Genomic DNA, 21,886 nt, shown 5'->3' with positions numbered 1-21,886 from the left:
TATCAGAGATTATCTAGGTTTCTGTGGAGAAGTGAATCAAAGGATGTAAACCTTTAGTTTAGGACCCATTTATCCTAGTCTGTTACAGAAGCAAACCAAAAGCTTACTTTGCTAAATGTCTGTAAAATGACACAATTTTAACTGATTTTTATCATAAATTTCTGCACCTCTGTTGTTTTCTTGGAAACTGCTGATGAGTAAAAACAAAAACAAACAAAACAAAAGAGAACTTCACAGAAGACTAAACTCGATTTAGGCTGTTACCTAAGAGTACGTGTGGAACACTCATGGTCCCTTCTTGAATCCCTCTTCTCAGCTCCACTGAGAGTTACTGGGGCACTTTTGATAATCATGGGAATTAGCAGGGTACACTAGAAAGAATGATGGATTTGGAGTCAGGCAACATAGGTTCAACAGCTAAGTGGTGCAGTGAATAGAGTGCAGAGCCTAGAGTCAGAAAGACTCATCTTCCTATGGCCTCAGCTATTTACTAGCTGTCATTTACTAGCAAGTCACTTAACCCTCTTTGTCTCAGTTTCCTCACATGTAAAATGATCTGGGGAAGGAAATGGCAAACCAGTCTAGTATCTTTGCCAAGAAATCCCTAAATGGGGTCATGAAGAATCACACAACTGGAAAACGACTCCTGTACAGCAGCAACAACAGAAACAACAGAAATAACATAGGTTGCCACTTATTACCTTTGTGATGCTAGTAACCTCTGTTTTAATGGGGTTTTTTTTTGGGGGGGGTGAGGCAATTGGGATTAAGTGACTTGCCCAGGGTCACACAACTAGTAAGTGTTAAGTGTCTGAGGCTGGATTTGAACTCGGGTCCTCCTGACTCCAGGGCCAGTGCTCTATCCACTGTGCCACCCAGCTGCCCCTCTGTTTTAATTTTTAACCTGTAAAATGAGGGGCTTGGATTTAGGCAACTAACATCCCTTTTTCCTCTTTACCTGTGGTGGCCTATTCAAATACAAAGCTTGTAAGGCCTCACTGAACCTTCTTTTATCACATCAAAGCAATTGACTATTAATTTAGAGCAAGGATACTTGATAGAATGTAATAATTAGAAAAAACTGGGAATTGAATCTCAATCTCTATGCTACCCCCTATCTCCTCACTCTAGCTTCCTTTCAAATGCCCTCTCCCAAGCAGATTCAAAGCTCCATGAGAGCAAATACTGTCTTACTTGCTTGTATTTGTATTACCAGGACTTAGCGAGATTCCTGGCATATACTGAGTACCTAATAAGTGTTCTGTCTGTCTGTTTGTATATCCATCTGTCTATCTCTGTATCTCTCCATGTATCTATCTATCTATCCATCAATCCATCCATCCATCTACCTAATCTATCTATCATCTATCCATCCATCCATCCATTCATCTATCTATTATTGCCTCCAACTATCTCCCTGGGGTACTCTTCCAACTTATTCCCTTTCTTCTCAACACATTAAGAGGAGGCTGCACCAATCATTCATGGAAAACTGCTAAAGAAATCCAAAGCAGTTCTAGAGAATATTAGACCTGTGAGCATGGAATCATCTCATCAGAAATGCAGCTGCTATTTTCTATATTTCTCTCCCTCACTAAACCTCAACATTTTCTTGAAAAAGATGGAGCTTAACTCCAAAGAAGAAGCAGAGACAAACTAGAAAAGGCAAAGAAAGGCTAACTCTAAAAACTCAAAAGGGGGGAGCGGAGCCAAGATGGCAGAGGAAAGACATTAAAAGCATAGAGCTCCTGATAAAATCACCCCCAAAACAGCAAAAAAATAACCCCTGAAGCAGAAAAACACACAAAAATACAGACTGAGATTATTCTCCAACCATAAATAGATTACAGGGTGCCATGAGTAAAGTCCAACCCTGTGATCATGCAGACAGAGACCCCATCCACACCACCAGAGGAATTTACCCCAGAGCCTCTGAATTAGCTATAGCACCAGTGTCTGAGTGTGATAGCGCTGAGTGTGTAGTAGGGTGAGAGGGCTGAATGGCTGGCTTGGGGGCGGGGGAAGTGCAGGGGCACCAGGGGGACATAGGCAGGAATTCAGCTGTCTCACCCCACAGGGGAAACAGGAAGAAATCCTGAGTGGCAGGAGGCCCAGGTTGGGGAGGGGCACAGGTTCCTCTAAGCTAAGAACCACACCACAGAAAGCTTTGTTGGTTGGTTGTTTAGTAAGTAGACTTGAGGTTATCTTTGGACCAGAGAACAGGCCAGGTGAGAGTAAAACCTGCCCTCCCTCAAACCAAAACACCTGGGACCCTCTGAAGCTGGGATTAGTAGTGGAAGCTAAAAACAGGGCCCCCCCCAGGGGAGAGTTTAAAATCAAGTAAAAGATGAGCAAGCAAAGAAAGTTCAGAACTATCAAAAGCTTCTTCAGCAACAAGAAAGATCAAGGAGCACCATCAGAGGAGGAAACTCAACCACAAGGCCCCTACATCCAAAGCTTCCAAAAAGAATATGAACTGGTCTCAGGCCATGGAAGCTCTCAAAAGGGCCTTTGAAGAGGAAGTAGGAGAGAGAGAAGCAAGATGTAGAGAGAGGGAGGAAAGAATGGAAAGGGAAATAAGAGAGATGCAGGAGAGTCATGAGAAAAAAGTCAACAGCTTGAAAAACCAAATGGAAAAGGAGATTAAAAACTGTCTGATGAAAATAATTGCCTAAGAATTAGGATTGAACAAATGGAAGCTAGTGACTCTATGAGAAACCAAGACACAGTAAAGCAAATCCAATGAATGAAAAACAGAGGGCAATGTGAAATATCTCCTTGGAAAAACAGCTAACTTTGAAAATAAATCCGGTAGAGATAATTTGAAAATCGTTGGACTACCTGAAAACCATGACCAAAATAAGAGCTTAGACACCATCCTCCAAGAGATTGTGAGGGAAAATTGCCCTGTTATTCTAGAAGCAGAAGCTAAGAGAGAAATTGAAAGAATCCACCAATCACCTTCTGAAAGAAATCCCAAAAGGAAAACCTCCAGGAATATTATAGCCAATTTCAAAATTCCCAGGTCCAAGGAGAAAATATTGCAAGCAGCTAGAAAAAAAGAATTCAAATACTGTTGAGCTCCAATAAGGATAAAGCAAGATCTAGAAGCTTCTACATTAAAGGACCAGAGGGCATGGAATATGATATTCCAGAGGGCAAAGGAACTGGGACTACAGTCAAAAATCATGTACCCAGCAAAATTAATTGTGATCTTTCAGAGGAAACAAAGGGGATTTCAATGAAAAAGAGGTCTTTCGGGTATTTGTGATGAAAAGGCCTGAACTGGATAGAAAATTTGCCTTTCAAATACAAGATACTGGAGAAGCATAAAAAGGTAAACAGGAAAAAGACTTCATGATGGATATTAAAAGGTCACACTTTTTACATTCCTACATGGGAAGATAATACCTCGAATCATAAGAACTATCTCAGTAAGGAATTCACAGAAGAACAGGTATGAACTGAATATGAAGGGATGGTATTGTGTAAAGCATTTATTTTTTGTGTATCCTTGTCCTTTGTGGAGCAAACAGGATGGGTTTGTCTGGTGTCTGGGGTCAGATTTGGCATTAGTGTAGGATGATCTGCTGGGAAGCATGTAGTTATCTTCATCAAGGCAATGATCCAATATAACTCTGAAGAACTTATGAAAATTTCAGTCCATCAACAGAGAAAGAACTGATGCTATCTGAAAACAGGCTGAAACACTTTTTTTTTGACAATTCATAATCTGAAGTTTTGTGTTTATCTGTTTTCTCTTCCAACCTAGATAATGTAGAATTGTCTTCCATGACTGTTCATGTATAATTTATGTGGAATTGTTTGAGTTCTTGGGGTGGGGGTTGGAGGGGAGGGAGGAAGAGAAGTTGGAACAAAAAGATTTTTTTTAATTGATGTCAAAATTTGCTTTTACATGTAATTTGGAAGGTAAAAATTCTAAAAAAACCTCAAAATGTTTTTGAGATTATCACACGACCCTTTCTTCTTTTTTTATTTATTCTGTTTTCTAACATGTTTTTATCCCAACTTTCTGTTCTCACCTTTTTATGCAAAAATGGATACTAGAATGGTTTTTAAAACATAGTAGGGATGAAAATAATAAAAAGGGTAAAAATAAATCTATATTTAGAGAAAGAACAAGGAAGAGATAGACCTCATTCTTGAGATAGATATTTTAATGTCAAAGACAGAGAGAAAGCAAAAATACATTGCAAAAATTGTTTATTTTCCTTAATATTTTTATCATGAAAAAAGTTCTTAGACTGATAACAATAAAATATTGGAAAATGGAAATTGAAAGTCCAAGAAAAGCAATGAGATAATAAGAGTTGTTCTGAATACACAAAAATCTTCTGTAACATCTTTAATCTTTAGAAATATCTCTGGAAATGGTCAGAGAATATGAACAGGAAGTTTCAGATGAAGAAATCAAAGCTATCGATTGCCATATGAAACAATTCTCTAAATCACTACTGATTATATAAATGCAAATTAAAACAATTCTGAGGTACCAACTCACACTTATCATATTGGCTAATATGACAAAAAGGGAAAATAATAAATGTTGGAGAAGCTGTGAGAAAATTGGAACACTAATGCATTGTTGGTGAGTTGTAAACTGATCCAACCATTCTGGAGAGTAATTTGGAATTATGTCCAAAGGGCTATGGGGCTGTGAATACCCTTTGACCCAGTAATATCATCATAAAAAGGGAAAGGATCCACATGTACAGAAATATTTCTAGCAGCTCTCTTTGTGGTGGCAAGGAATTGGAAATCAAGGTGATGCCCATCAATTGAGGAATGGATGAACAAGTTGTGGTATATGAATGTAATGAATACTATTGTGCTATAGGAAAATGATGAGTAATCAGATTTCAGAAAAACCTGGAAATACTTAAGTGAGTGAGGCTGAGTGAAGTGAGTAGAACCAGAAGAATATTGTGCACAGTAATAGCAACACTGTGATGATCAACTGTGATAGACTTAGCTCTTTCAGTAATACAGTGATCCAAGGCAATCCCAAAGGACTCATGATAGAAACATTTCTGCACATCCAGAAAAAAAAGAACTGTGGAATCTGAAATGCAGATTGAATACACTGTTTCTACTTTTATTTTTGAAATGTTTCCCTTTTGTTCTGATTTCTTCTTTCACACATGACTAATGGAGAAATATGCTTAATGTGATTGTACATATATAACCTGTATCAGATTGTTTTCTTTCTTGGGAATGGAGGAGAGAAGGGAGGGATGGAGAAAAATTTGGATCTCCAAGTCTTATAAAAACAAATGTTAAAGAAAACAAATGTTGAAAACTATCTTTACATGTAACTGGAAAATATTAAAATAGTTTTAAGATTTAAAAAATTCAAATTAAGAAATAAAACAAACAAAAATATCTCAGGGTAGCAGAAGAATTTTAAGGCATGATTTCTTTCAGAAAACTTTTAAGACTTATCCAGAATGGGTATATGTTAAAAATAGGGGAGGCATTCAAATGCCTAAAAGTAAAAAAATAAAAAGTAGCTGAAAGTTAACCTACCAAGACACATGCAAGATTGACATAGTTGCAACTATAAAACACTCTTTACATATGTAAAGGAAAACAGATAGATAGGAAATCATTCAGTGCTCATGTGTATGCCATGATGGTATAATGAAAATGACAATACTATATGCATTTAATTTACAGATTTAATGCCAGTGTGTAAGGGCCGCCTCTGTTCCAGACCTATAAAAAGCTTCCACAATCAGCTTGCTGGAGAGTTCCTGATTAAAGCAGTCTCCTCGAGGAGGACTTCAGGAAGAACCCAACCAGGCTGGAACTCTAGGCTAGGTAGGACTTCTTTTTCTTAAGTTTCTGAACTCCTTGTGAATACCTCTATGCTTTAATAAATGTTTAATGCCCAAAGACTGGTGCTGAAGCTTCTAATTTAAGGTGACCCCAATTTAGATTTTTAAACATCACATCTTTGAGAAACAAAGGACAAACAGCAAAATAATAAAACCAGTATACAAATTATAGCATTAAAAAAAAAAGGGGCAGCTAGGTGGCACAGTGGATAGAGCACCGGCCCTGGAGTCAGGAGTACCTGAGTTCAAATCCGGCCTCAGACACTTAACACTTACTAGCTGTGTGACCCTGGGCAAGTCACTTAACCCCAATTGCCTATCTAAAAAAAAAACAACAAACCTAGCAAAGATGCCTGACTGAGCCCAGTATCCAGGCCATCTGCCTCTAGTCCTCTTCACTCTGGGGCCTTCCACAAACAGGAATTAAAGCTTATGGCCTTCTACAATACTCCCAAGGCTCTCCCTGGACTAGATTTACCACTCACTGACACCTCTTGACACCCAGTGTTGGCAGCTTGACTTGTTCCTGTCTACATGCTTCTACCTACTCTTGCCAACTCCCCAATTAACATTGAGGGAGGACACTGAATAGTCTAATTTCCTTCTCTCAATTGACCTCTCTCTCTAGCCACTCATACTGTGCCTAGATTCATGCCCCTATAGTTAGAACACTCCCATCTCCTTTAAACCCTTGTACTCTTCCAAACCTTTTGATCCTGAACCTGCCCCTCTATGGTATAAATGTCATTTCCCATTCCCCACTGTGAATTTTCTCATACTTATCTCCCTCTCAATCGTACCCACAAAGTAGTACTCTAGATCTCCTTGCACCTTATACTTATCATCACTTCAGTCTCAACAGATATTAACAACCTTTTAATACTTCCTCAAGCCTCCTATTGCATCCTCATTCTCTACCTTCTCAGATGACAACCAAATCTCATACTTTATTGAAAAACCAAGGCTACGAACATTGTTCCTTCTTCTTCCTTTCTTATCATCTCACATCACCAATATGTCTGCCCCCACTATATCCTGCACCCATCTCTTAGAAGGAGGTGGCCTTTCTCCTTGTCAAGGACAATCCCTCTAAGTGAATCCTTGATCTAATACCATTTCATTTGTCCAACAGATTTCTCACTCTTCCTCCAGTCTTCATTTCCCCCCCCACCAATTTACTTCCTCCTCAGTTAAGTAAAAAATAGCTCATGTCTCAATCCTAAAAACAAATTAAAAAAAACCACAACAGAAAACTCACTTTATTATAGAATATCTTTGAGTAATTGACCAAAGTCTCTTCTTTTTGTCACTAAACTCCTTAAGAATCTCCATTACTTATCTTTAATTCTTCTCTAGAGTCTCATTCAATTACAAATCCTCTGTAATTTGGCTTCCAATCTCATTATTTAGCTATAACTGCTATTTCCAGTGATAGCAATGCTCATACCTAATGCCTTTTCTCAATAGACATCCTTCTTGACTCCTCTACAACATTTATCACTGTGAGTCATGTTTGTCTCCTACATGCACTTTCTTCTTTAAGTTTTTGTGACAATATTCAGGTATGTGTTTGTAAATATTTAACAATTGGTTCTTTGAGGGAAAAATTGTATGCAAGACACCTTTTGAGTTTAATTTTCATTATTAACATGCTGTCATCACTTTAAGTCTAGAGAGCTGACTAACTGACAACTCAAGGCCTGCTTTGTAGCATTTTCCGTTTACAAAATGTACATGCTTATACCCAAAATTTAACAATTGGCTCTCCTGAGCTAGTTAGAACTATCTGCAGCACATCTCTGAAATTCTGCGTTCTCATTCTCCTCCTACCTGCCCTACTGCTCTTTTTTGGTCGACTACATCATATCCACTGTTGTCCAAGATTACTTTCTTGGATCTTTTCTTTCTTCCTCCATACTATCTTAGTTGATGATCTCATGGGTTCAACAGTCATTCCTATTCCCAGGTCTATATATCCAGCCCTGACCTCTTTCTTGAATTCCAGACTCACATCACCAAGTAACTGTCTTTTAGAAATATCATACTGGAAATCCTGTAGGCATATCAAAATAAACATATCCTAAACTTAAGTCATTATCTTCTTCTTCTTCTAAATCTTTCCCTCTTCCTAACTTCCCTATTAAAATTAACTGCACCATCATCCTCTCAGTCACCCAAGTTCACAACTTTGGCCTCATCTTCAACTGCTCTGTTGTACTCAATCCATAAATCCAATCTATTGCCAAGTCTTCCTGTTTCTAACATCACAACATGTATCCATTCCATAGTTAACATCCTGGTGAAGATTCTCATTCCTTCAAATCTTGACTATTGTAGTAGTTGTTTTTTCTGCCCTATACCCATCCATCCTTCACTTAGCTTCCAAAGTGATTTTCCTAAAGCCCTTGTCTGACTTTGTCACACACCCTTCTCAATAATCTCCAGGGAGGGTTTTCCTATTATCTCCAAGCCTTCTTGCTCTTCTGGTATATGACACTCTTATCTCCACATTTTAAGCCTTTTCACTGACCACCCCTATGGCTGGAATGTTCTCCCTTTTGAACTCCACCTAATGATTTCTCTGACTTCCTTTGAGAGCCAGCTGAAATCTCAATCTCTAACAAATCCTTCCTGGTGTCCCCACTGCTAGTACCTTTCTTCTGAGATTTTATTCTATCTATTCTCAATATATTGTGTATGTTAATAGTTATTTTCATGCCATCTCCCCCATTATGTTGTCATATATTTGAGAGTAGCACCCCAAACTTTTACCTTTCTTCAAATCTCTAGATTTTTAACATTGTGCCAGATACATAGCGAGCAAGTAATAAATGCTTGTTCACCAGCTGACTTTTTTTGTTTATTTGGGTTTTTTTTTTTGGTTTGTTTTTGGAACCATTAGTGTTAGAAGGCTTAAAAAAAGCCCAAAAACTGTTGCTCTAAGACCTTGGTTGTAGTGTTGTAAATTGATCTCTCCATTCTGTATATAGATTTGGAAATGTGAAAGAAAAGTTAATAATTTCTTTCAACCCAGTGATCACACCATTGGACCTGGAATCAGGGATACTCAAATTCAAATCTAGATTAGATACTTTTCTAGCTATGTGATGCTGGGCAAGTTCCTTATTTTGCATCAGTTTCCTCAATTATAAAATAGAAATAACAATAGCACTGACCTACCAGGATTATTGAAGGTCACACAAGGTAATATCTGTAAAAATCTTAGCACAGTGCCTGGAACATAGTAGGTTCTTAATAAATGTTTGTTTGTTTCCTTTCTTATACCTCAAGAAGGTCAATAACAGAAATAAAAGTTCCCACCTTTGAGAGCAGGGAGGGAAAGAGGGAAGGAGGGGTAAAGTTTGAATTCAAAACTTAAGTAAATATGTTTATTATTTTTTTAAAAAAAGAAATAAAGGTTCAATATATACAAAAACATTCTTAGAAGAATTCTTTGTACTAGCAAAGAACTGGAAAGGATGAATAAATTGGGCAGTGGACGAATAAATTATGGTATACCAATATAACAGAATACTGTTGTATGGTGAGAAATAACACATCAGTAACTCAGAAAAAATATTATATTTTACACGAATTAATGTAGAGTAAAATAAATAGAAGTGGGGAAAAAACCTGAAAAAAAGTCAAATAATAAGGAACTTGGAAAATAAAAATAGTCTCAGAGAACAGATAATAACACATCTCTTTCAGCAGACTATTATGACAGAATGTGGTACTCACGATCAGACACATTTAGTGATCTAGATACTTTGTTTAACTGTTGTCCTCCATATAGGAGGAAGGAGGAAGACAAAGAGAGTATCTCCATCAATGACAATGAAGTTTTTTAAAGGGCATCAACATTCTTACTGGTGAAGGAGAGGAAGGAAGGGAGAGTATTTGGAACTCAAAGCTTTTAAAACAATTGTTTAAAATTGTTTTTACATGCAATTGGGGGGGATTACTAAATATTTTTTAAAAAGAGAAAACAATAAAAGGCATCAACAAAAGTTATGTGTAATTATTTACATGTCACTTCATTTGGAATCTGCTGTTATGCCTTTTTTTTTTTTTTAACTACACAGAATAAGATGCCACACCAGGTTCACCTCTAAGTTCATCAAAATTCTGCAAAACTACATTTTAACTGACAGTACCTCCCTCAGACCCCTTTCCCCTCTGATTGGAGGGCTGGAAGGTGGGTGCCAAATTCCTCCCAGTGCCTTCTTTATAGACAGCAGAAAATAGAGTTTGGGGCTGACTTTACATTGCATCTGTTTCTCTGCCTGCAAAATTTCCCTCTTCTGGGTATCACCTATTATTCCACCCCCTTTCTACATCCTTTTGTGTGTTTTCTCCCCTCAATAGATTATAAACTCTTTAATTGTCTTTCATTTGATTGTTTCTCCTGGGCTTAGCACACTGCCTGGCACATAGAAGATTAAATATCTTTCTTCAGGGAAACTTTGGTGCATTCAACAACTCTAAACCAGTGCAAAGAGACCTCCCTATAAGGTTAAGTTCTGCTGGAATTTGAGCTGACATTCAAACTTGAAGGCTCTTCAAAATCTCCTTCAATCTTATCTCTGTATCTTCTCATCTCACACAAGTTGCCTGTTCTTTTTACCTAGCCTAGGATTAAATATAAACGAATGTTTACTGGATTAAATTGGAAAAGATTAGAGATGGGATAAAGATGAATCCTAATCAACTATACAGTAGGTAACTTGAGGTTGATTCATGACAAAACATCCAAAAGCAATGACTAAAGAAATTACTTTTGAGCACTAACAAAATGGAAGAGGTGCCTTTACTTAGAAAGCTAGGTGAACTCTACTTCTCCTGCCTCTTTCTGCTATTGAGTCCCCCACAGGCATTGTATACAAGTTTGGAAAGCAAACAATGACACAGCCATATTAGCAGATATTGTGTAAAGGAACCCTCCAAAATTTGTCGGTTTTCTCTAGAATTTAGCATACCTGGTGGCAGTGGCTTTGAGCATTTGTAATACAGATGACCTAAAAATCAGGTGGATTGATGAATGGTGAGCAGTGTTTTTCCATTATAGTCTAGAAGGTTATTGTAAATTCATGGTGTTGTAGATAAAAACACTGGACTTGGAGTCAGGAAGAGCTTGGTTCAAATTCTGTGTTACATATCTATTATCTGTATGATGCAGACCAAAGCGCTTAAACTCACAGAGGTTTCAAAATCTATAGAAGGGGAATAACAATAAAAATTTCATAGGGTTTTTGGGGCCAAATGAGATGATGTACAACACTTTACTCATTTAAAGCAAGATGTAATTGTGAGTATTATGAATGAGTTATTATAGTAATAATATCATAGTAATAATTATCATGCCTGAAAAGGTCATCATGTGGAAGAAGGAGTTGGCTTCATTAGCCAAAACTAAGATCAGTGGGTGAGAGCGGTAGAAGAAGAAGCAATTTAGATTTGACGTCAGTAGAACTTCCTAAAAGTGAGAGCTGCCCCCAAATGGGCAAGGCTTTCTGATCAAGTACAGAATTACTTCTCTTTGGAGGTCTTCCAAGCAGAGACTAGGGGAACATTTGCCAGGTATCTTGTGATGGGGATGCTTCCTCAAGTGTAGGCTTGACAGTATCACCTCTCTCTCTCTCTCTCTCCCTTACAACTCTGAAATTCTCTCATTCTGTACCTTCAACAAAGTTAGTAGGGTAAACCAGTTATCTGTCATGATAAACTCATTGCCTTTTTATTTTGATTCCAAATCCCAGGTTGCAAACACTTGGGCAATATGTCCTAAACTTGAAACCTTTTAGGGCACAAATGTTTAAAGCAGCAGCATGGGGGGGCAGCTAGGTGGTACCCTGGATTCAGGAGGAGCTGAGTTCAAATCTGGCCTCAGACACTTGACACTTACTAGCTGTGTGACCCTGGGCAAGTCGCTTAACCCTCATTGCCTTGAAAAAAAGGATGAGCAGGTTAAAAAAAAAAAAAGCAGCAGCATGCTGTTATGGACATGGTGCTAGGAGACCTGGATTCTAATTGTATTGACAATTTGTGTGATCTTGGAAGAGCCATACCACCATCATCATCATCATCATTATAATACAATAATAAAAACAACAACAACTCAAATTTTCTACTCCTGTTAAGCTAACAAAGCACTTTCCTAATAATGAGTTAGTGATGTCACGGATAGAAATTTCATTGCCCTCATTTTACAGAAAGGAAGCCTGAGGCTTGAGGAAGTATAAGTGATTTGTCCAGTCACACAACTGGTATATTCCAGAGATGAGACCAGAACCCAACTCCTTTCTGACATTAATTACAGTTTGCTTTTATTTTTCCCTTCTGGCCTTGTTGGACTATCAATTAATTAGCAAATCAACATGCATTGATTTAGTACTTATTAAATGGTAGGCATAGTGCTAGGGAATAGAAATAGAGAGACAAAAATAAAACAGTGCTTCAGGGAGCTTTTATACAATTAGTAGAGACAGTACATACGCACAATTTTATATTTTAATATATTTCATATAATATATCTTTATTATATATTATTAGGTTTATCACATTATATTATAAATATCAAATGTATTCTATATTTACTTTATGTATTTGTATATAGTAATATAATAGTATATGTAGTATTGTTAACTAAATATAATATATGTAATATATGTACATGTATATATACACACATATGTGTATACACACACAGACATACACATATATATAGTATATTTTAACTAAACATAAGTGGAGAATCCACTAATACCTGGGGGTGAATGGTTCTTCATGTAGGAAAAGCATCTGATCTGAGCTTTAAATTTAGTTAAAGAGTGTAAGGGGTGGAGGTGAGGAAGGTGTGAATTCCTGGCACAGGAGACAGCATATGCAACCTCGTGGAGATAGGAGATAGAATATTATGTGTGAGCAACAGGAAAAAGGCCAGTTTGGCTGGATCATAGAGTTCATGAAGAAGTCTCGATAATCTCTAGCACCCATTTACTAATCTCTTAGTGTCCATAATAGCAATTAGCTCTGTTTGAAATCTAAATACTTGGAAACCATTGTCAAAGGGCATAGACAACTAATTTTTTTTCTTTCATTATAATGCTTTTTTCTCCACTTTACACTTTGTAATTTATTGCCCTTACAACTTAACTAGTGAAAACTAGGTGCTGTGAATTTACGCAAGATTCTGTTTCAATCCTTTCCCTGCACTGGGAATTTTGGTTTAACACAGGATTGTTATTGATACAGTTGCATTTTCCAAGCTGAAAACAAAAGAGGGCAGGGGAGGATTTAACTAGACTTTCATAAGTACTCTCTTGAACCCTTGAGAATCCTGGTGGTGAGCTGCGAGCCTGGTCCTGACAGGCTCATGATCCCTGGAAAGCAAAGTCTGGTAATTAGACAGAAAACAGACCCAAAGGCAGAGCTGGGTTTTCCATCTCCCCAGATCTGCTCTGGAGGGACCACCTCTGTTGAGAGGGAAGTTCAGTCTCCAGGCATATTATGCTCTTGGCCTCTCAACAGAACCTGTCAGTGCTGTGCTAATGACTGCTGACTATGATGGGAACCTGGGTCTGCTAACCCCTGAATGGGGAGCTACCAAGTTGTTGTGCCCAGAGCACTAAATCACGATCAGATGGAAACAACTTCCATCTTCTAGCAACATAAGCCAGGCTTGAACCAGTGACCCAGGCGCCAAGGACTTCCTATCACATTACCAAGCCAGTGAAGACCTGCATTTGTGAATGCCTTTTTCTGGGCTTTGCAGCCTGGCTTTGTACATTTCAAAGCAACTCTTTGACTTGCCTGGGGATCTCTCTTTCTGCTTTTGGCTCAGGCCCATGTTTCACTGTCATGTCTCTCTTTAGAACAGGATCTGTCAAAATTGACTGTCACTGGAGCATTGTGAGACTCATATGTGGTTCGAGAATGAGTTTACATCCTGTTATCTTTTCTCTGAGGCCCCTGTAAAAAGAACAGGCAACTTGTGTGAGATGAGAAGATACAGAGATAAGATTGAAGGAGATTTTGAAGAGCCTTCAAGTTTGAATGTCAGCTCAAATTCCAGCAGAACTTAACCTTATAGGGAGGTCTCTTTGCACTGGTTTAGAGTTGTTGAATGCACCAAAGTTTCCCTGAAGAATATTTAGCTACCACGTTTAGCTATTGTTCTCTTTCTTTTCCCTTATATATTTCTAAAATGAATGGATCCACACCTACCTCCTCCACATCTTTATCCCTCACTCCTTAACCCTTTTGCAACCTGGCTTTACCTCAGCACAACTGAAGCAGCATTCTTAAGTGACTGCCTCATTGCCAAAGCCAATGACCTTTTCCCATTCTTTTCTTCAACCTCTCAGAGGTCCTTAATATTGAATGATCTCTACTCTTACTCAAACTATCACCTCCCTTTGCTTTTCTGACATTGTGCTATCCTGATTTTTCTCTTATGTCTCTGGTCCATTATGGTCTGTCTCCTTCACTGATTCTTCATCCTGATCTTTCTTCTCTTTTGTCATCCTACTGCCTGCCATTAAAAACAAACAAACAAACTTTTTAATCAATGCTTTTTAATGTTATTCCTCTCCTTGGGATCCCTCAGTGATTTCCTAATTACCTATAGCAATGGTTCTCAAACTTCTTTGTAGAAGCAAAACCCTTGCTTATAAACAGAACTCTGGCAGACCCCTTGTAGTAGAATCTCTTAAATTATTTTTAAATGCCTATGAATCGTAACAAATAACATATGGTTGATTTAAAAATAGAAGTAGCTTGTTAAGGATATAGATAGTTGGCCTCAGAGTCATGAAGACTTAGGGTTAAGGTCCACCTTTGACACATACTGACCCTGGGCAAGGCACTTAACCTCTGAGAGCCCCAGGGACCTTTCTAAGACCATAACTCTTGAGGAAGTGTCAAACTGGATTGGTAGGAAGGGTTTCCTTGCCAAGTATTACCAGTATAGGTGATAAAATCTAGGTTAAAAAAGGGGGCAAAAGGAAGGCACAGAAAAGCTGGAAATGAGTGTAATACAATGCCAAAATAGATTTAAAAAAATTAAATGAAAGGCAGTGTGCTAGAAGATCTATGTTCTGGCATACTTACCCAGGCAATAGTTACACTGACAATTATACTGGCAATGTAGTCATCAACATCTTCCTTAAGATCTCAGTGCCCCAGGGTGCCCTCTAAGGTTCTAAGTGTCAGAGAAGGTGCCAACCTAAGTTGGTAGAGGAAGCTTTCCTATGAGAAGCTCTCTATATAACTAGAGTTCAGTAGATAAACACCAGACCTAAAATCAGCCATCCTTATCTTCCTAAGTTCAAATTTGGCCTCAGGCACTTACTAGTTCTAGGACCCTGGGCAAATCACTTAACTCTGTTTGCTTCAGTTTTGTATTCTATAAAATGAGCTGGAGGGGGCAGCTAGGTGGTGCAGTGGATAAAGAACCAGCCCTGAATTCAGGAGGACCTGAGTTCGCATCCGACAATAGACACTTGACACTTACTAGCTGTGTGACCCTGGGCAAGTCACTTAACCCTCATTGCCCCGCAAAAAAAAAAAAAAAAAAAAAAAAAAAAGAATGGACAGAATAAACTGCAGGCCATGATTGGAATGTAAAATGAGCTGGAGAAGGAAATGCCAAACTACAGTATCTTTACCAAGAAAACTCCAGATGGAGTCATGAAGAGTTAGACACGACTGAAACAATTGAACAACTATTAGATACTTAAAAGTATCAGTCTAGAGAAAAGAAAATTAAGATAAATACTTTAAAAATAAAACAGGATCTATTGAATCCAAGAGTTCCTTTGATCTGCTTTAAAAAATGAACAAACAAACAAAAAGCGTCAGAAGTGAGAACTTCCATCTGTCCTACAATGACTTTTTAATTTCAAATTCAATTTGTAAAATAGGGAAATAGAATCATGATTATCTTCTTCCCTATAGAGACTAATCCAAGGGACCAGTGAAGAAAAATAATCATAGATATTAGTTATGATCCTGCCTGGACCTCTCAGAGAAGGTTCTTTACCAAGATATACCAATGTCATGTGAAGACATTGTAATTGAAGCACATGGGTATTTTATTATGTGGCTCATTTAGGGAATAGATATATTGGGTTTTATCAAAGAAGCAAAAAGCAACCTGGCCTTGGTTCATAACTCTCCCTAAATACAAATGAGAGGATGGGGGGCTGGATATTACCTAAATTGGTCAAACCTATAGTTCTTACATTTTAGTTGATTTAACAGCTGTCTCATCTTTATTACAGATAACAATCCTCAGCTAAGTGTCTGGGTGATTGATGCAGACCAAAGCATCAGTTAGATATGAGTTCAAATCTGACCTCAAACCTTAGAAGTATAATACTAGTTAATTCACTTAACATCTCTTGGCATCAGATTTATCATCTATAAAATGAGGAGTTTGGACTAGATGGTGTGTGAGTTCATCCTTAAATCTATGAGTCTATAAGCCTATGGCTTCTCTCCCCTCTTTTTATCTGAAGGACTTTCATTGGCCCTCACCTGGCATAGAGACAGGTATAAGAGTAGGGCGAGGCCTCTGATAGACTTTCAGTTCTCTGCTTTCTAGTTCTTTTCTATATTATTGGCATGACCTTCTGTAACACATTTTACACAACTGTTTTCCTTTCTGTTGTTTACTCCAACAAGAACAATTCTAAACTAAGTAAAATCCAAACAATGTTCTTCAGAAATCTTGTTCTTTTGGAGTCAACTCCTTGGAGACTATTTGGCTATTTCTTTATATCCTAAAAGAGGAGAAAAAACAACAGAAGACAGTTGGGAAAAACACACTTCTCAGGTTTTATATTTCCTTCACTATTCCCACTACTAGCTAAAATTTTACTCCTATTATGTGATCTAGAAATATCACTTCAAGGAGAGACGAGGCTAAAGAGAAAGCACCATAACTCTTAGTAGAGGATGAAAATTCTTTCTATTCTGGCTATAGGACAGGAGGAAGAAGCCCTGGGATGAAGTGATTAGTACAATCTAAATTCGCCATCCAAGGACAAAGTTCTATTTGTCCTTAACTAATTAAAGCTTAGATTTTAATGTGAAAACTTCTTTTTTTCTGATTGTCTTCCTAAAGTCCATCCAGCTCCATTCTGAATGGTTAGGGGTAAATACAATTGTACTTCCCATAATTCCATGTTCCCTTCAGCTTAGCTTTTGGGATGTGAGGTGGGGAGTAGAATTTTTTTTTCTTCTTTAAGTGATCAACTAAAAACAAAGAGTTGTTACAGTCTTCGTATTTATATCCCTAGTACATAGCACCCATCTGGCACATGCAAGTCACTGAATAAATGTTTATTAATGGATTGACCGATTTCTCCAGTTCATTCATACTACTCCCCTCTTTCCCTCTTTTCCTCCTCTATCCTAAGACTATTTCTCTGGCTTAGTTTCCTGCCATGAGCACTCGACCAAATCATCTGGAATGTAACAAGCTATTAACTAGTTCACTTGTGGTCACAACGGAAACTTAGAATTATTTTTTGTAAGCAATGGAAGGTAGCTTCCACAGGAAGAAAGATGGTAAATAGCCTAGACAAGTCATTAAACTATATCAGCTTCAGTTCCCTTATCAATAAAATGGAGATAGCAAAATCTACTTTACAGAGTCATTGTGATGACATCATTATCATCACCATAATCATCATCTGTATATTCATGTAGAAAAACATATGTATATACATATATGCACATATGCAAAATATACATTTAAATACTTTAGAAACCTTAAGATGTATAAATGCTACTGTAATGTTTATTAAAATGTCTTGAAAACATGATATATGATGATCAATTGAATAAACTGGGGTTGCTTAACCTAGAGAAGAAAAGATTTTTTTAAAAATGCATCGATGAAAAAAAAATTTTAAATAAAATAAATGCATTGATGCTGTTTTTTTTCCCTTTTGTTCTTATCACTGTCACTTCCCATAATTCCAATAGAGCTTTTCCTTATAACACATTAGCACAGAAGCCTTTCCCAACCCTTTTTAATTCTAGTGTCTCCCCTTTACTAAGTATTTCCTATTTATTCTGTATATATCTTGCTCCGTATTTATTTGTTTGCATGTTATTTCCCCCATTAGATTGTAAACTCCTTGAGCGCAGGGACTATTTTCTGTCTCTTTTTGTATTCCCAGCATTTAGCACAATGTCTGGTATATAATGGGCACTCAATAAATGTTTATTGATTGAAAAACATATGGCTGCAAACAACATGTCTGTTGTTATCCTTTATCCCACATATCCTGTGTCCTATTGTGTTTGCATTGTGCCACACATGACCTGTGCCCCTTATGTGCTTTTTCATTGCCAAAGCGATGATCTACAACCTCCATTCTTTGGAGAGTATAAAATTCTTTGGTATGTAGATATACAATATCAGTGGAAGAACATTGATTTTTAAGGGATACACCTTGTTTTAAACAAAGGGTCATTAACACACACACCAATTTCCCAAAGAGAATCTAGTCCCATCTCCTCCTCCTCCTCCTGTTCACTTCTGAACTTAGCTCATTGCCCATTAAATGTGTCTGTAGAAGAAACACCAATGAACTAAATCTGTACGTTATCCATCTAACTTTTCATAATTTTCTGAACAAGAAACATTTATAATCTACTTTGTTTTTCCTAGGTGAATGACTAAGTCAAACTCTTTTAAGTGATCATGAATCTCCCTTAGGAAGTTCTGAAAGATTCCAGGGTTTGATGTAATCACCACCACCACCACCATCATCCAATATCATCCACAACCCAGATTTAATTTTTTTTTTTTGGCAGGGCAATGAGGGTTAAGTGACTTGCCCAGAGTCACGCAGCTAGTTAAGTGTCAAGTGTCTGAGACTGGGTTTGAACTCAGATCCTCCTGAATCTAAGGCCAGTGCTTTATCCACTGCATCACCTAGCTGCCCCAGATTTAATTTTTTAAAAAGCATTTGGATTCAATAGAGTTAAATGACACCCTAAAGTCTCTTTTTCAATAAACTATCTCCTGTGTATATACAAAACAATTCAATCAAATATAGCAGGAATTTGCACGTGGTGGACCACATAAAATGGCATCAATCCATGTGAGCAACATTTCATATCTTCTCTGAAAAGACAGGAAAATGGACATGTAGAAATTCTGTGTTAGTCTACCATGTGGTTGAGAGCAGTCCTTTTATTTTGGATATGTACTTAAAGCTGTCTGCATCTTTTAAGTCTGCTTGACTAAGCAGATTTGTGCTCCTTCCTACATCTAAGTCTTTATGTGGGCCCATTCATTTAGAGTGGGTGATATTATATGGATGAAAAGTAAGGAGAAGTGGCTTGATTTTTTTGTATTCCCTTACCTCCATTACATGATATTTCTTGAACAATGCAAAAACAGAAGGAAATATTCCAGTAGATATACAGCAGCACTTTAATGACAATCTGTACATCTTTTTATCATACTGTGTTATGCAAAGGCTTATTTTATCTCTTAAAAATAAAATAAAGGTGTTTTTTTTTTAAAGAAATTCTCATTATCCTCAAAATGTTCCCTACAACTACAACAGAACAAATTTGCATTTTCAAACAATACAACTGCTTATACTATGGTCCTGTGTGTTTAGGGTGTCTAGAGAAGGGTTGGAGTGGAAACTATAATAGAAGGTTATCATGCCTTATAGGGAAATACGAAAGAAATGAAACTCATGCCAAAATATCCAATGGCAAAACATACCTTCAGGAGAATTTCAGGACGTGTAGAATGCAATGAAACAGCTATTGGCCATCCAAGAGAATGTTTTGTTGTTGTTTAGGTTAGGGTAAGCATTAACTATTAGAGATAGGAAAGGTTTTAGTGGGGGGCTGGTCAGTGGGCAACTTAGAGATAAGGAATTCAAGAAAGTATCTTTGAAAGGAGCAGAATGATTGCTCTTTTAGTTATTTGCTTCTGATCCAGTGGTGGATGCCAGGAAAATCCATTTATTTGGGTGTGAGAAAAGGGACTAAACATTTCTCAAGAGTGGGAGAATATAACTCTGGTTCCTGCAGCTAGGAGAGGCCTGTCTATTTGTACCACAAGATAATGATCTGTTAGTACTGTAGGGAAGAAGTGTTAATTTAAGTGCATCACACTGGCTGGGGCTAGGACATATTTGTGCTGTTTTATAGGAGTTGGATTTAGGGCACCTTGGTTTCTAGGGCATCTGCCAAAGTCTGGGGTTTCCTTGTAACTGGGATGTTAGTGATTTTTTAAACACTTGCTATTTGCCTTGGTGCATGATGTTTCTGTAGTTTTGTTCCAAACAAAATCAGTTCATAGAGGGTCTCAGTTTCACATCTCCATGTTTATCCCTCACACTCATTGTGAATCATTTTAATAACCCTTTAAAATCACCCCAATCCATCCCATATGGCTTTCTGACCTCATACTTAATAACTAATGCAGGGGCAAATGATCATAAAAACTAAAGTATTTTCTAGGACGCTCCAGTCCCTTATCCTACTGCCCTTTAAAGGGACAAAATGAATTAATCCAAAAGCCTAGATAGGAAATGAGAGTGACCTCATCCACTCTCTTGGCACCAGCTGCCACTGCCTTTGTGGATAACTACTAACTGAGACTGGGCCACTCCCTTTGGATGACTCTAGAAAAACTTAGTGAAAGACTTTTTAGACCAAAGTCTGTATTAACACTTTGTATGCCTCAGTGCAGATAAATCTAAAGATATCTGATTGGATGTGGCACTATCTCAAGGCATCTAGTTCCAGAACTAGTGTTATTTTGAACTCCTCTTAGGATTGTGGGTCCAGATGTGTGTTTGTTTGTAAGGAAGTATTGTGACATAGCTAGAATGCTGATTATGTTATAGAAAGAGCTAGATTCAAATTTTGCTTCTGGTACTTGCTAACTTCATGACCACAGACAAATCACTAAATGACAGAGAAAGAACCACAGAATTAAAGTGTTGGAAGGGCTTTCAGTAGCCATCTAGTTCAACCTATGCCTCAAGAATACCCATTGCAACTATTCAATGAGTGCCCAGCCCTCTAGCTTTTCCTTCAAGACCTCCAGCAAAGAGGTAACACAGGAAGCCCTGAGTGATCCTATTTCATTTTTCAATAGGTCTAGTTGTAAGGAAGTTGTTTCCACATATCAGGCCTAAATTCTCCTCCTTGTGACTTCTACCCATTCTCCCTGGTGACATGGTATAGAACAGAGATGTCAAATTCTCTCCCACCCTACAGAAGTCCCTAGGTTGGCCTGAACCACAGTAAAATATAATTGGAAAATGCTTAAGAATGTAAATAAAAATACAATACTACATAATATTGATTTTTGTGTATGTGTGTGTTCTAAATCAATATGCAGCCCTTTGTATTTAAGTTTGACACCACTGTTGTAATGGATAGAACAATACACTTCAAGTCAGAAGCACCTGGGTTCAAATACCAACTCTGATACTTATTAGATGTATGACCCTGCAGAAGTCACTTAATCTGTCTGTTTCTCAGTTTTCTGTTTGTAAATAAGGGAGCATGAATGGATGACCTCCAAGTAACTTTCCAACTACAAGTCTAGAATTCTGTGAAGTCTAATCCCTTTTTCACACTAAATCTTTCCAAACACTTGTAAATACCCATCATGCCTCTTCTCTTTTCTAGGCTAACCACCTTAAGTCCCTTAAACCATTAGTCTTATAGTTCCAGATTCATAGGTTACTTGTGAATGAGATAACAAAATAATGTATATATAGTGCTTCCCAAACATTTTAAAAATACTGAATAAATATTATTTATTGTTAAGATATCTCATAGGTCACATTTATCAAATATAATTTCCTAATTGGATGAAAATACCTATGAACTTAAAAGCATAGCCCCAGAATTATGTCCAAACCTTATACATCATCATCATTTATCAAATAGGGACAGAACATGTATATTTTAATATGAACTCATAATATTTGTCATATCAATTATGGAAAATCCCCATCAGTATTCTT

This window comes from Dromiciops gliroides, chromosome 1 (assembly GCF_019393635.1).
Source record: "Dromiciops gliroides isolate mDroGli1 chromosome 1, mDroGli1.pri, whole genome shotgun sequence".
NCBI classification, from domain to species: Eukaryota; Metazoa; Chordata; class Mammalia; order Microbiotheria; family Microbiotheriidae; genus Dromiciops; species Dromiciops gliroides.
The sequence above is the reverse complement of the archived record's forward strand: the minus strand, read 5'-3'. Positions refer to the sequence as shown.